This window comes from Bactrocera neohumeralis, chromosome 4 (assembly GCF_024586455.1).
Source record: "Bactrocera neohumeralis isolate Rockhampton chromosome 4, APGP_CSIRO_Bneo_wtdbg2-racon-allhic-juicebox.fasta_v2, whole genome shotgun sequence".
Taxonomy (NCBI): Eukaryota; Metazoa; Arthropoda; class Insecta; order Diptera; family Tephritidae; genus Bactrocera; species Bactrocera neohumeralis.
In genome coordinates, this window is record NC_065921.1 from 63032596 (window position 1) to 63045910 (window position 13315).

At 32.9% G+C, this 13315-nt stretch overlaps 1 protein-coding gene across 1 annotated transcript in view; it reads left to right on the plus strand.

Annotated features, from left to right (window-relative positions):
* The window catches only part of LOC126755528 (sterol regulatory element-binding protein cleavage-activating protein), a 40769-nt gene that overhangs the window by 10384 nt on the left and 17070 nt on the right, over positions 1–13315 (plus strand). The window lies entirely within an intron of this gene.

The following is a 13315-nucleotide window of genomic DNA, read 5'->3' on the forward strand; positions in this document are numbered from 1 at the left end:
AACTGAACTTGGTGACATGTGGTTTCAACAAGATGGCGCTACATGCCACACAGCTCGCGATTCTATGGCCATTTTTTCGGAGAACAATTCATCTCAAGAAATGGACCGTTTAAGTTGGCCATAAGATCATGCGATTTAACGCCTTTAGACTATTTTTTGTGGGGCTACGTCAAATAAATCAAAATTTGTATTCTAACCAAAAATTGCGCGGAATCATTGTGAATTTTAGAAAAGTAAATGTCATGAACCAATCTATTATCAAAAAACACAAGCCAAATTTTACGAGTTATCAAGCTCTTAAAAATACAATGGATAAATAAATCAAATTTTGTATTTCTAACCAAAAATCGTGCGCGGAATCATTGTGAATTTTAGAAAAGGCTCACAGTATTATCAAAAACACAAGCCTACGAGCAATACAAAGTCTTCAAAAACGGTCGAGAAATCGTTGAAGACATGCCTCGTTCTGGACGAAGGTCGAACTTTAATTGTTTTCAGTCGATCGAAGAGATAAAACAAAATTCGCTGAAGGAGCTGAAGGCCATCCCAAAAAGTGCCAATGAAAAGTGTTACAAGGTATATTATATCTGATTTCGAAATAAATTAAATATTGATGAATAATTAAATATTTTGCGTTTTATTTACAATTTTCGGGTACTTTTTTGTCACAATGTACAGTTGTCAATAAAAGAAAGCAGTGCCAATGTGAAAAATGCAAAATGGTTGCATAACTTTTCTGGATCATATGTAAACGATGGGGTACTATAGCGGTGTACATAACTGGCATTAGAAAACTAAAAAAATTTTATTGTTTTTCTATTGCAGCTTTGCTAATTCTAGGAGACTCTAGTAATTGCCCAGATTTCCATAGTAATGGATATTTTTAATACCACAAGAAAGCAGAGAAGAGAAAGAGTAATCACAAGCCCCACTCACATTTAAAAAATCTGAAATTTTGACTTGGAATTTATTGATTGAAAATTAGGAGTTTTTTATGATATAAGGCGAAAAAATATATATTTAAAAAAAGGTAGTGTGGTAAATGGGAAGAAAAAAAAATTTCCAAAACTGAATTATATGAATTTTTCACATAAATTTTGAGGTTATGGGAAAAAGTCTGTATACAAAAGTTAAAGATCCTTTTATTACCTACAACATTGTATAAATTTTATCTATAGGTCTGATAGTTTGCCGGAAATCGGCATAACCATTTTTATTCTTACAAATTTTCCACGCCCCTTCTCGGCCGTAGACCGGCCGTAAATTATTTTTCCCTTAATGTTTGTAATTTTATCTTTCGTTTCCGATGGCTTTCATTCTAATATGCATTTTGTTTTATCATTTTCAAAGGCACTAGTCTAAAAATTCTTGAGAAGCACTTAATCGCTGGTCGCTTTAGTTGAACAAGTCATACTATCATGTAATCTCTGGTACTACAACTACTCATTTCTTCCTATGAGACTTGGGTTATACAGCTTATGTATGTATGTAATCATGTCGAAGGGCGTACATAAGTATGTGCAATTTTAAAATTTCTTAAAAGTTTGGCTAGGCATCACGGATTCTAAAACCTTCAATGGAGGCTTAATAAATGCTTCGTGAAATTTTTTATATTTATTAGGTAAACATCTTTTATAATTCCCAAGGGTCAATGGGTTCCAATTAATTATTATACGTTTCTTTTAAAGTATTCCCAAAGAAAAAGCTGTTGCGAACAATTCCAAACTTCTTTTGGAAAGATAGTTGCCCCGTTTTGAATAGCACTTTTAGTTGAAAAACTTCCCATTATTTACTCTTTTTTTTGTTATTATTTTTGTAACGATAGTTCAGAACCTGTTTGAGGGAAAGCAATAAGTTAGCTGTCATCGAAATCACTTAACGATAGGCCCAGGAAATGAACGATTTCGACGTGTTCTGGGCGAGGGGAGTTAACCGGCAGGCAAATAATTGATTAGTGTCATGCGGGGAATCGTTGATGAAGGGTCGGGGTATATTCTGGATAAATAGGAGTTTAACCTGCTGCAATACTTAGAACGAAGTTGCATAAGGGTTACTCTGGTTTCACGCCTCAACTCAAATTATTGTTCTACTATGGGTGGTGTTTGGACTCACAAGTAGGTAATTCACTGGGAGAGAGTCAAGGAAGGTGTTAATAGCACCACTATGAACGACGTTTAGTACCCGTCGGAAATTGGTCGCGTCCGAATTTTGATCGGTATATTGCTCTAGTTCGTCGACATGGTGGAATTTTGTCCTAATGTTTCTAGTAGGCAGTTCCGCTTGAGTATCTTTGTACTTTTATGACAATCGCCGATGTGTGCGGAGATTGTAAATAGGTTGGCCATGAATTTGGCAGGGGAGAGTTTTATCTGCGTATAAGAAAACTACTTCTGGTGGTTGTAGAAGCTTCAAAGTCTAGTAATTAAACAGTATCGGGGAAGGAACACTACGATGTTTAATTCCTCTGACTTTATAATGTTTACTTCGAAATAATACCGATGATTGTCTACTGCACAGATAGTTCATGGTCCACGTCATTACTCTTGGAGGGATCTTTGTTTGTTCGACGTTTTCGTATAGCTGTGTGTGTGGTTGACTGTGTCAAAAGCTTTTATGGTGTATCGATCGCATTGAGAGTGATGCTGCCTACTTGAGCTCCGTGCGTTCAGAGATTCCTTGTTAGACACTCGGCTGGAATGGGGGCACATTGCACGAACTAGGTGCATATAACCGAAGTGGGTTTATGGTGGACCCTTTTGTCGCATAAGTAGCAAAAAAAAAATGCTCCGCGCCCGGGTTGGATACAATATCAGCCTGGATATAGGGGTTAAAGAGCAACCCTGCTGCCAGGTGTTGGTGTAAAAATGAAAACCGCATTAACTTACTATCTAAACAGAGTTGGATCCTCGAAATAACAGTCCAATAATAAAATCCGGGCAATAGAATCGGCTGTTATGGCAATTGATTATTAATTATTCATTCTCTTGCGCAACGTACGGACTTTTGGTTAACCCTGTTTTAGAACTATGATATTATTTTCTAAGTATGAATAAATGTTAAAAATAACTATACTTTGCATTTGAACGAAGTACATTTTTTGTTTGCAATAAAAATAAGTGAAATAGTCGGCAATTCACCTTTTTACCATACATACATACCATAATTATCCTATATGATAATCAATTCAAATATCGTCTAAATTCATTGAGTCGATTGTCTTTACGGCAAACTACAGACGGGTATGAATATTAAAAGCGGCTCAACGTAAAACAAGCTCCTAAGCATTTAGTAGTTCTGGTGCACTTAATATAATTGATCATTTGCGTTTCTTCCCTTTTTCATAGAAACAACTTACACTTGCCAAGCGTCTATAAATAACTAAAAACAAAAAGTAGTTTACAGTGGTCACTGTTGGAAATGAAAAGGTTTTTTTTTATACATCTGTCAGAATTTCCGTAGGATTTGAATAATATGTAAAAATCCAATAGAGAAGATTAAAGTATTAGTTATTGGCAGTAAGCTGCGAATCGATTAAGTAACTGGTAATTAGAGATGGCATAGCAAATGGTTATACCCCATTTTTCTTTTATTGAAATTAACTGTACGTGTAATTGTTATTTTCTGTCTGTTATTTTCATATGAAAATTTTTGACAATTGTAGAAAACAGCGTTCTGAAAAGTATATACGAAACTTTATTAGTTACGAACTGAAATTTTATTTGACGCGTGTTCAAGGCTTCCCTGCAGGGTCTAAACTTTCACATTCCCATATACCGGGTTTTCCAATATGGATGATAAGTGTCGTCCCGGCCATTTTGATCTGTAATTTTTTTCATTGTATTCAGTAATGTTTACAATTTCATCATGAAAAGATATACGCAAGAACAACGTTTATAAATTAATTAATTTTATTATCAAAATAGTCGTTCTCCAATTGCAACTTTTCGTTCTCTTTTGCCATTTAATGGTCGTAATAATCGTGCTCGCTATTCGTCGAATTGTTGAAAATTCCAACGGACATGTTTTTACATACTGAATGTTCAATTGCCAATGAGAAAAAAACCCGCTTGAAGTAATGAAAATATTCATAATGTAGTAATAGGCAAGTGTTGCTGAAGACCACAATTTGTCGATTCCAAGATGTTCTCAAGAACTGCGACTATCTAAAACCACGACCTGGCGGATTTTGAGCAAGGATTTGGGCGTGCATCTGTATAAAATTGTTTTCACTTAAGAACCAAAGCCATTAGACCACCTTTAACGTCGCGAATTTGCTGATTTTGCCTTGGAACCACTTGAAAACGATAACGATTTTTTAAGAAAATCATATTCTCCGATGAGACTCATTTTCATCTGAGTGGTGCGGCAAATAAACAACACTGTCGATTCTGATGCGAAGAAAATCTACAAATTATGTATTAATGAACAACCATTACATACGCCTAAATTGACAGCTTAGTGTGGTTTTTGACCTGATGGAATCATCACCGTACTTATTTCGAAATGAAGCTGGTGACATCGTGACTGTCAATGGAGAGCGGCATAAATCAATAGTAAACAACTTGTTATGACCGCAATTGGAAGAAGTTGATCTCGACAACATCTGGTTCCAACAAAAAAAATTATTGCGAGAAATGTTTGAAGATTTGATTTTTCAAAAAATTGTATCATTGAATTGCCTCCAGAAGTAGAGTTCTTCTTGTGGGGTTATTTGAAGTCATTGGTATTTAGCATTAGCACTCTTTTCAAACTTTAGAAGTCAATGTTGAACGTGCTATTCATCGAATTCGTTCTTTCAAAAAAACTCGTGGAGCCCATTTGATTGGTGTTATATTCAGAACTTTATTGCATCGATTGTTCGTCACATTAAATACAAAACATTTGAATTTCCTTAACAATTGTGTATTTTTAAGAGATCCTATCCTTCTTATTGGGAAACCCTGTATAAAATGACTAGCATTCTGTAATGTGAATCAACTTAGCGTTCGTCTCGCATTTTTATGCGTTTTTCTGTCTAGTTGCGATTACGTACATAAACTTTGCCCTGATTTTGTGTATTGTCATGGTTGTTGTTTTCTTGAATATTTTTATTAGTTCGCTCCTTACTAGCCTTCGTGTATAAAAATTAGTTTTTGCATTTAAAAGTTCTCAGCAAACTGATGTAACTTTAAGATGTCAGCTAGCGAATGCTAGAGTTAAATGACTTACAAGAAAAAAATGTTAAATAAGTAAATTAAGAATTTGTAAAGGTGCGTATGTAACTTTAAGGGCTATTCTAGTCTATAAAAATCAATTAGAGGTGTATTGGCCAGTAAAAATAAGAAAAAAAATGTGTATGTACTACAACTTTTTTAGCAAAATATTTATTCATGCTTTAACAAAACATAAAAGAGAAAAAATTTAAAACTCAATATGTTATGTTGAAATGGGAGTTGAATGGTGATTATAGCACTATAGAGATATATGTACAGTTGTTTTCATGAAAATAGTAGTGTAACAGCTTCTTATATTTAAAGATCTTTCCTAACATTATCTGACTTGCCAAGCCAACAAAAATGATTATTTTGGAAGTATAGACATTTTAAATTATAGGAATGTAAAAATTCTGTAACTGCCTTTTCTATGTCTCATTTTTATATTTTCAAAAAAAGTAAGTTGTTCATTAAAATAGTAGTGCTTGTCGTTAGGGGTCAATAAATGAAAAAAATTATTAGATATTTGGGATAAACAAATGTATTTAAGTGATTTACAAATTTTTTTATAAAATTTGTTTGAAAAGCCATTTCTCTTTTAGTTTTAGTAGGTAGAGGAAGAAGTTGTTCTACTGAGATATTGGAATTTATAATAAAGTTAAGAAATAAGACAGAATCTAGAAGGAATCGAAGCTATACTAAAATACAGCTCCATAATGACATACAATGCTGAAAAATACATCGATAAAGCAAAAGATCGTGAAGGAAAACGTATAAAAATCAATATTATAGTACATACAGATTATCCGATATTTAAAATCAAGTACTAAACATACACAAAAATTATAAAAAAAAATTTAAATAGTCGAGTAGTAAACGAAAAAAACGTTTTAGAAAACCTTGGAGACTATTTCAAAACAATTTGAAAATAAAAAGTCTCCCGAAAGTAACTCTTTTAACGAAGAAACATGTGGCTGCAAGAATAATGTTCGCAAAAGAACATTTAATTGGCCATATACAAAATGGCGGAACCTGATGTGGACCAATGAAAACAAAATTGCTTAGTTTTGGTGGAGCCGGGTCCCGAAAGTATGTTATGGCATGGATTTGATTTTCGTACTATGGTGTTAGTGCTACAAATTTGATATATAGCATCATAAACTAAACTTGGTATGTAAAACTGTTAAAAGAGGTTATGTTATTATTTATCAGCTAGGAAATGTATATAAAAAAGACTACCTAACGAGTGGTTTGCATCAGAAAGGATCGACGTAATGTCCCGGCCAGAGCAAACACTGGACCTGAATTTAAACAAACAATTTTTTGGAAAATCTTAAACGCGTTGTAGCAACATCAAATCCATCAAGTTGAACACAACTTTGGCTAATGTCAAGGAGGCATATGGACAAATCCTAATGAGACGAGGTCGGAATGTCGGTGTATGGAAGGTATAGAATCAAATATTAATGGATCGAAAAGATTTACTATATAAAATTACAATTTTTATCTAGAAAATGAGCACTACTATTTTCATGAACAGGAACATTTCTTAATTTTCCTTTTGAACAATTCTTGTTAGTAAAATATACAAATATGTACTTATGTACTATATTAAAAAAATAAAACTGTGTATATACATAGAAATAAAGAGAAATTACTTTTTAGAGATGTAAAATTCACAGTTTGTAATTTTAACTTGAATTTTGTGTTTTATAGTTATAATCCTCCGGCACTTCTATTTCCATGAACACAGCCGTATATATAAATATATAAATTACATTTTGACAAATTCTCTGATGGACATGTTTTAAAAAGTTGCAAAATATAAAAATATTTTATGTGAAATTTGTGCACTACAACTGAAGCATGCAAATAGCCAAAGCAGTAAATCTGTTTAAGAGCGCTCCTGAGGTAACTGCGTATAGGTCAGAGATCAACAAAAATTATTTATTTGTTTTCATGGAATAACACTCTAAATAATTAAAAAATAACAAAGTGCTAATTGCTTAATTAAATACATATGTTGACTATCGTCGACTTTGCGCTGCTTCAGGAGGTTACAAACATTCCAAATTAAATACTGGTTTTTGTAAAAAATATTTATGTGGCAAATTTAAGTATTTCCTAACACACATTTGGTGTGGAAAATCCCTATATGTAAAAAAATCAGAAAATTTCCAATCATAATTCGGAGTCATAAGTCATAGGCTTATTGCCAAAACCAACAAAAAATTCTTTGTTACGCCGTATAAACATACATATGTACATATGTATGTATGTAAGTGCATAAAAGGGCGCAACAGCTTTATAATTATAAAGGGATAGAGAATAACAGAAATTAATTTTTTGAGGTTATTATTAAACTTTGTTATGAAACATATTAGCCGCATTCGATTGATACTTTCTGTGCTCGCTAAAAAACAGACTTAAATTCATGATAATACGAGAATCTGCTCTGTATTTTCTTCTAAACATTTTCTTTTTATAAAAATAAAGTTAAAACTTATATTTGTGTAGAGACTATTTATATGTATATCTCATAAACATATATAAAACATGTAATTTAAATAAAATTTTTCATTCATTCCTTTATGGTCGTACAGTGTATCATAACAATCTTACAAATATAATTCCTCTATGTTTTATCTCATTTGTTTTATTTTTAAGTTTAAGCTAATAATGAGATGATTCATGAGATTAAGCTTGGCTGTACGGTAGCTATAATGCTAAATCTGAAAATATATTGGGCGAGCGTAAAATAATAAAAGTCGAGTATTTGATTGATCACATTGTATGGTAGCTATATGCTATAGTGGTCTGATATCGGAGGTTCCGACAAAGGAAGTGTGGAAAATTTCAGATTTATATCTCTAAAAGTGAAAGGCGGATACCTTGACCGGTATAATAAAAGTTTTATAAGTATTTGCTTTTAAAAACCTTATGGAATAATTTTATGAAATCCATTTGAAACCCTTAAAGCAATAAAAAACGAAACACTCATTGCGGCGCCCCTGCGTTTTATTCTGAAACTTATCGCTCATGTCTGCTTTGCCACGAGCTAAGAATAGAATATACATATATACATATATATGTATGTATGTACGTGGTATCAACACATTCACAGAGCCATAATTTTACCTCTTATCAAGCCTAGAAACATTGGGAATCGTGAATACCCGCGAGTCTCCAAGGCGGTCAAAAATATTTAAATATTTTCGTATTTATTTTTTATTGTTTATTTCTCTACTACTTCTTTTTACCTCACTCACTTTCGTTTTTTGTTTTTATATTCTTCTGCTTTTTTTCCTAATATTATGACCTTGCCGCGCAGTTCAAATACTCCAAATGTCGCAAATAATCAACGTTGATAATAAATTTTCTATATTTGACTGTTGCAAAATATTATTTACTCACATTAGATGTACTATACATACAAATATATGTATGCATTGTAATTATGTGCAAATAATATTCGCACGTTGTTAAATATTTCATAGTATTGTAGTTCTTCGATTTGCTAAAAATAAATGCACCGTTGAGGTCTTATCGTTTTTAAACTTTGTTGATTTGACGCAGTTTCAACATTATTTTTTCTTCATCGCAGAGAAATCTGCGGTTAATCCTAAAAAAGTACAGAAAGAAATTTTGAAGTGAAAATATATTGTACTAAAAGTTTGATAGAGTTGTTGTTTTAAACTTTTTTCACTTGATAAGAGTTTTCTTGAATTTTAACTTATGATTGATGGAATTGTTTAAGGTTATGAAACTGAACTCTGAACAGCTGCATTGAAATAAATATCTACACCACATTGTGATTAGAAAAACAGTCAACCATAGGTTTACTTATATTAAGTATATGGAAGTTTATAACGTTATACTACTATTTACTATTGTTGCAAAGTTTGTTTCTGATATAAATATATTTTAATGAATTCAAGATATCTTAGTTATTAATCAAGTTATCGTTTCGTCATCTTGATTATTTTGATATAGTATATAGCATACATATTTTTTTTGTCATTTATCGGAATGTTGTTCAGCACTTTGGTTACGGCTGCTTGAATGGCTGGAATATCTTTTTCAGTTTTCAGTTTTGGAAATAGAAAATAGTCTCATGGTGATAGATCAGGCGAACGCGGAATATCGTTGATGAGAGATATCCGATTTTTTTATAATTTTTTGGTCTTAAGGGGGTATTCTGGTCTAGAAATCAAAAAAATCTAAATTTTTTTTATATTTTCAAAGTTTAACTATTCAAGATTATGTGTACAAGAGGATTTTTCAAAATTCAAATTATTTTCGGAGATATAGGCATTTTTCTGACCCGGCATCCAAACTGGTTCGGCCGGAACTAATCGAACAAAAGACATTAGGGAAAATTTAAACGCGTTTTTCTCAAAACTGACTTTTTCGGAACGATACCCACGATTTCTCAGGTTCTACTGGACCGATTTACTTGAAATTTTTATAGAGTTTTCTTTATAGGCTTGTCTATGGTTGGAACTAGCCCCATCCCCAAATTTTTATTTTTATTACTTTTAAAAAATTCGAAATAGACAGAAAAAGTGATCCAAAAAAACTTTTTTTTTCAGGCAGTCGCCATTTTGTGAAAAAAATTTTTCCCACTTTTCCGTAGTTCCGGCCATTGCGACATTATTCTACATTAATAATCTTTTTTATACTCTCGCAACAAAGTTGCTAAGGAGAGTATTTAGTTTTGTTCACATAACGGTTGTTTGTAAGTCCTAAAACTAAAAGAGTCAGATATATGGTTATATGTATGTACATATATACCAAAGTGATCAGGGTGACGAGTAGAGTTGAAATCCGTCCGTCCGTGCAAGCTGTAACTTGATTAAAAATTGAGATATCATGATGAAACTAAGAAGGTTAAGTTCGAAGATGGGCAAAATCAGCCCACTGCCACGCCCACAAAATGGCGAAAACCGAAAACCTATGAAGTGTCATAACTAAGCCATAAATAAAGATATTAAAGTGAAATTCGGCACAAAGGATCGCATTAGGGAGGGCCATATTTGGACGTAATTTTTTTGGAAAAGTGGGCGTGGCCCCGCCCCCTACTAAGTTTTTTGTACATATCTCGGAAATTTCTATAGCTATGTCAACCAAACTCTATAGAGTCGTTTCCTTCAGGCATTTCCATATACAGTTCAATCGGATAATAACCACGCCCACCTCCCATACAAAGGTTATGTTGAAAATCACTAAAAGTGCGTTAACCGACTAACAAAAAACGTCAGAAACACTAAATTTTACGGAAGGAATGGCAGAAGGAAGCTGCACCCAGGCTTTTTTTAAAAATTGAAAATGGGCGTGGCGTCGCCCACTTATGGACCAAAAACAATATCTCAGGAACTACTCCACCGATTTCAATGAAATTCGGTATATAATATTTTCTTAACACCCTGATGACATGTACGAAATATAGATGAAATCGGTTCACAACCACGCCTTCTTCCAATATAACGCTATTTTGAATTCCATCTGATGCCTTCTCTGTATGTATATTTACATTAGGAACCAATGATGATAGCGGAATAAAACTTTACACAAATGCGGTATTTGAAAAATATGTAAATGACGGATAATGAAATCTCGATTATCACTTTATCATGCGAGAGTATAAAATGTTCGGTGACACCCGAACTTAGCCCTTCCTTACTTGTTTTTTTTTTGGTTTCAGATAACTAGGAGGGTTGAAATCATGGGTATGGTCACGTGGAAATTTTTAGAGACCCCCCACTTCGTCAGCTCATAATTTTTGAAATTTTTAACTTTTTTTAGTTTTTAATTTTTTTCTGTACTCTTCTAAAATTAACAAATATCTAATAAAAATGGATAGTAAAAATATTAATTGCCTTTTTTTACGACACTTTCAAAATTACCTGAAATTCATGCTTCTAGACCAGAATACCCCTTAATTTAATTCAAAAATCTTCAGTTAAAATTCTCTAAATACTGCACTCGTATTGAAACCCTCAGCCAACATTATGGTAGTAAAATTTGTATCGGTAAAAAAAATAATTTCAATGCCTTTTTCCACCAATTCAGCTTCTGGACCTGGCCTTTAGTCATTTAAATCTTCAAGACCATTTTTAAATCGTGTAAACGATGTAGTATAAACTGGAGTACGACTCATTAACCTTTTTGATCAATTCATATGCTTCAGCGAATTATTCAATCGATCCAAAAGCGCACAGTAATTACTTTTACTTTTTTATTTTAATCTGTTTGATATAGTCCAGGAATATTAATAACTTCATGTAAACCCAAAACACATTAGCGAAAACATTGCCGGTCGACTGTTGTGTTTTCCGGCACTTTGAACGACTTTCAACCGGAAACAACCATTCAGCGGACTGCTGATCGGACCAGCCCTTTGTCATTGAATATGCTGAGACGACTTACCGTAGCACTTATTAAGCTTTAGATTTGAAGCAATGATGGGATTTCCCATCAGAAAATTTTAAACAAAACACGCACTTTTTCCAATTTTGTACTATAAGAAATGTATTCCTTATACAATTTTTTATAAACTAATTGCTTTCGATAAACAATTTTAGATTTGAGTGGTTCAGGGGTTATACCCACTTGTAGGTTCGAAAAAATATGTTTTTTTGTTAATTTTTTCTGGAGAGGTCTTTTATTGAATACATACATAAAATATATGAACATTTAACGAATTTAACGTATTTTAAGAATTCATATAATATTTTATTAATAAAAATATTGGGTTCCGTCGTTCCTGTAGAAGATCTCCTGAAAGTCCTCCACAAAAAGATGTTTGGCGGTGAGGAAGATATCTCTGATCCAAATTATCTGAAATAAAAAAACCAAAAAGATTAATTTTAGGATAGATAAATACAGATAATGAACCGAAGAAGTAGTCAAAATTTTGATTTTAGACAAAATGGCGGTTTCCCAACAAAAAAACTTTTTATGCACCAAAGTTTACACTTTAAAGTGACAAGTGAAAAATAGAAATTTTTATCAGAAACTTTATTCCTTCGATCATTAGCTGACAAAAGCATCTAAGAAGATCCTGTGAAAATTTCAAGTCAATCGGTCAAGCCATTTCGGAGAAACATTCCTCACCGACTTTGAAAACATCGTTTCGAGAAAAACGCATTCAAAGTTTTGCTGCTACTCCGGATTACGGTGCCGCCCACTTTCAAACGTTTGGAGATGTCTTCACAAATACGCTCATTACTCCGAAACTATTTGCCGAATTACTTTGAAATTTACAGACAATATTCTCGAATATACATATATATATTCAAAATATGAAAAAGAAATTTAAATTTTTTTTTTAAATTACAAATGGATATAACCCCTTCAAGCTTTTTTAGCGCGTTTATTAGCTTCACTTCAGACACTGTATTCGCCAGACTTGACGCCCTGTCACTATTTTGTGTTTGCGAAATTGAAAAATTCGCTTCGGGGAATGAGCAATGAGTTCACTGACTAAATATATAAAATTCGCTAAATGAACTGCTGGTCATAAGCAAAAAGCTGCCAAACTGCTGCAAAACGCTGGTTTTTTTCTTTCGGCTATGTTGAAAAAAGTAGATGTGAAAAAATGCTCTAATCGAGACTGAGTCATAAATAATTTCTTTAACGGCATAACTCCTTAAATACAGAGTATATGTTCATATAAATGTATAGTAAAATGAGATTCTCAATTGTACTAAAAACCAAACAAGTATATCATCTAGTGTTGCCAACATATATTTCCATATTCAATTTAACACTCAATTTTTTCGAAAAAAAGTCTCGTTAACGTCTGTGAAAAAATGCTTTCCGATCACCAGGATGCCATGAAACGTATTGAACGAATGAATGAAACGCGATGAGTCTTGGATCTGTGTTTACGACCTGGAAACATACGATGAATCGGCCAAATATTGTGGCAAAGGTGAGGCGAAGCCGAAAAACTACGTCAAAGCAGGTCAAAATTTAAGTATTAGGCGTCGTTTGTGTGAAACTATTCGTAAAAATAGGCCAGAATTATGGGCTGACAACTCTTGGTTGTTGCACAACGATAATGCACTGCGAAATTTTTCGTGAGTTTTTCGCCAAATTTTCAACCAATATCGTGCCCA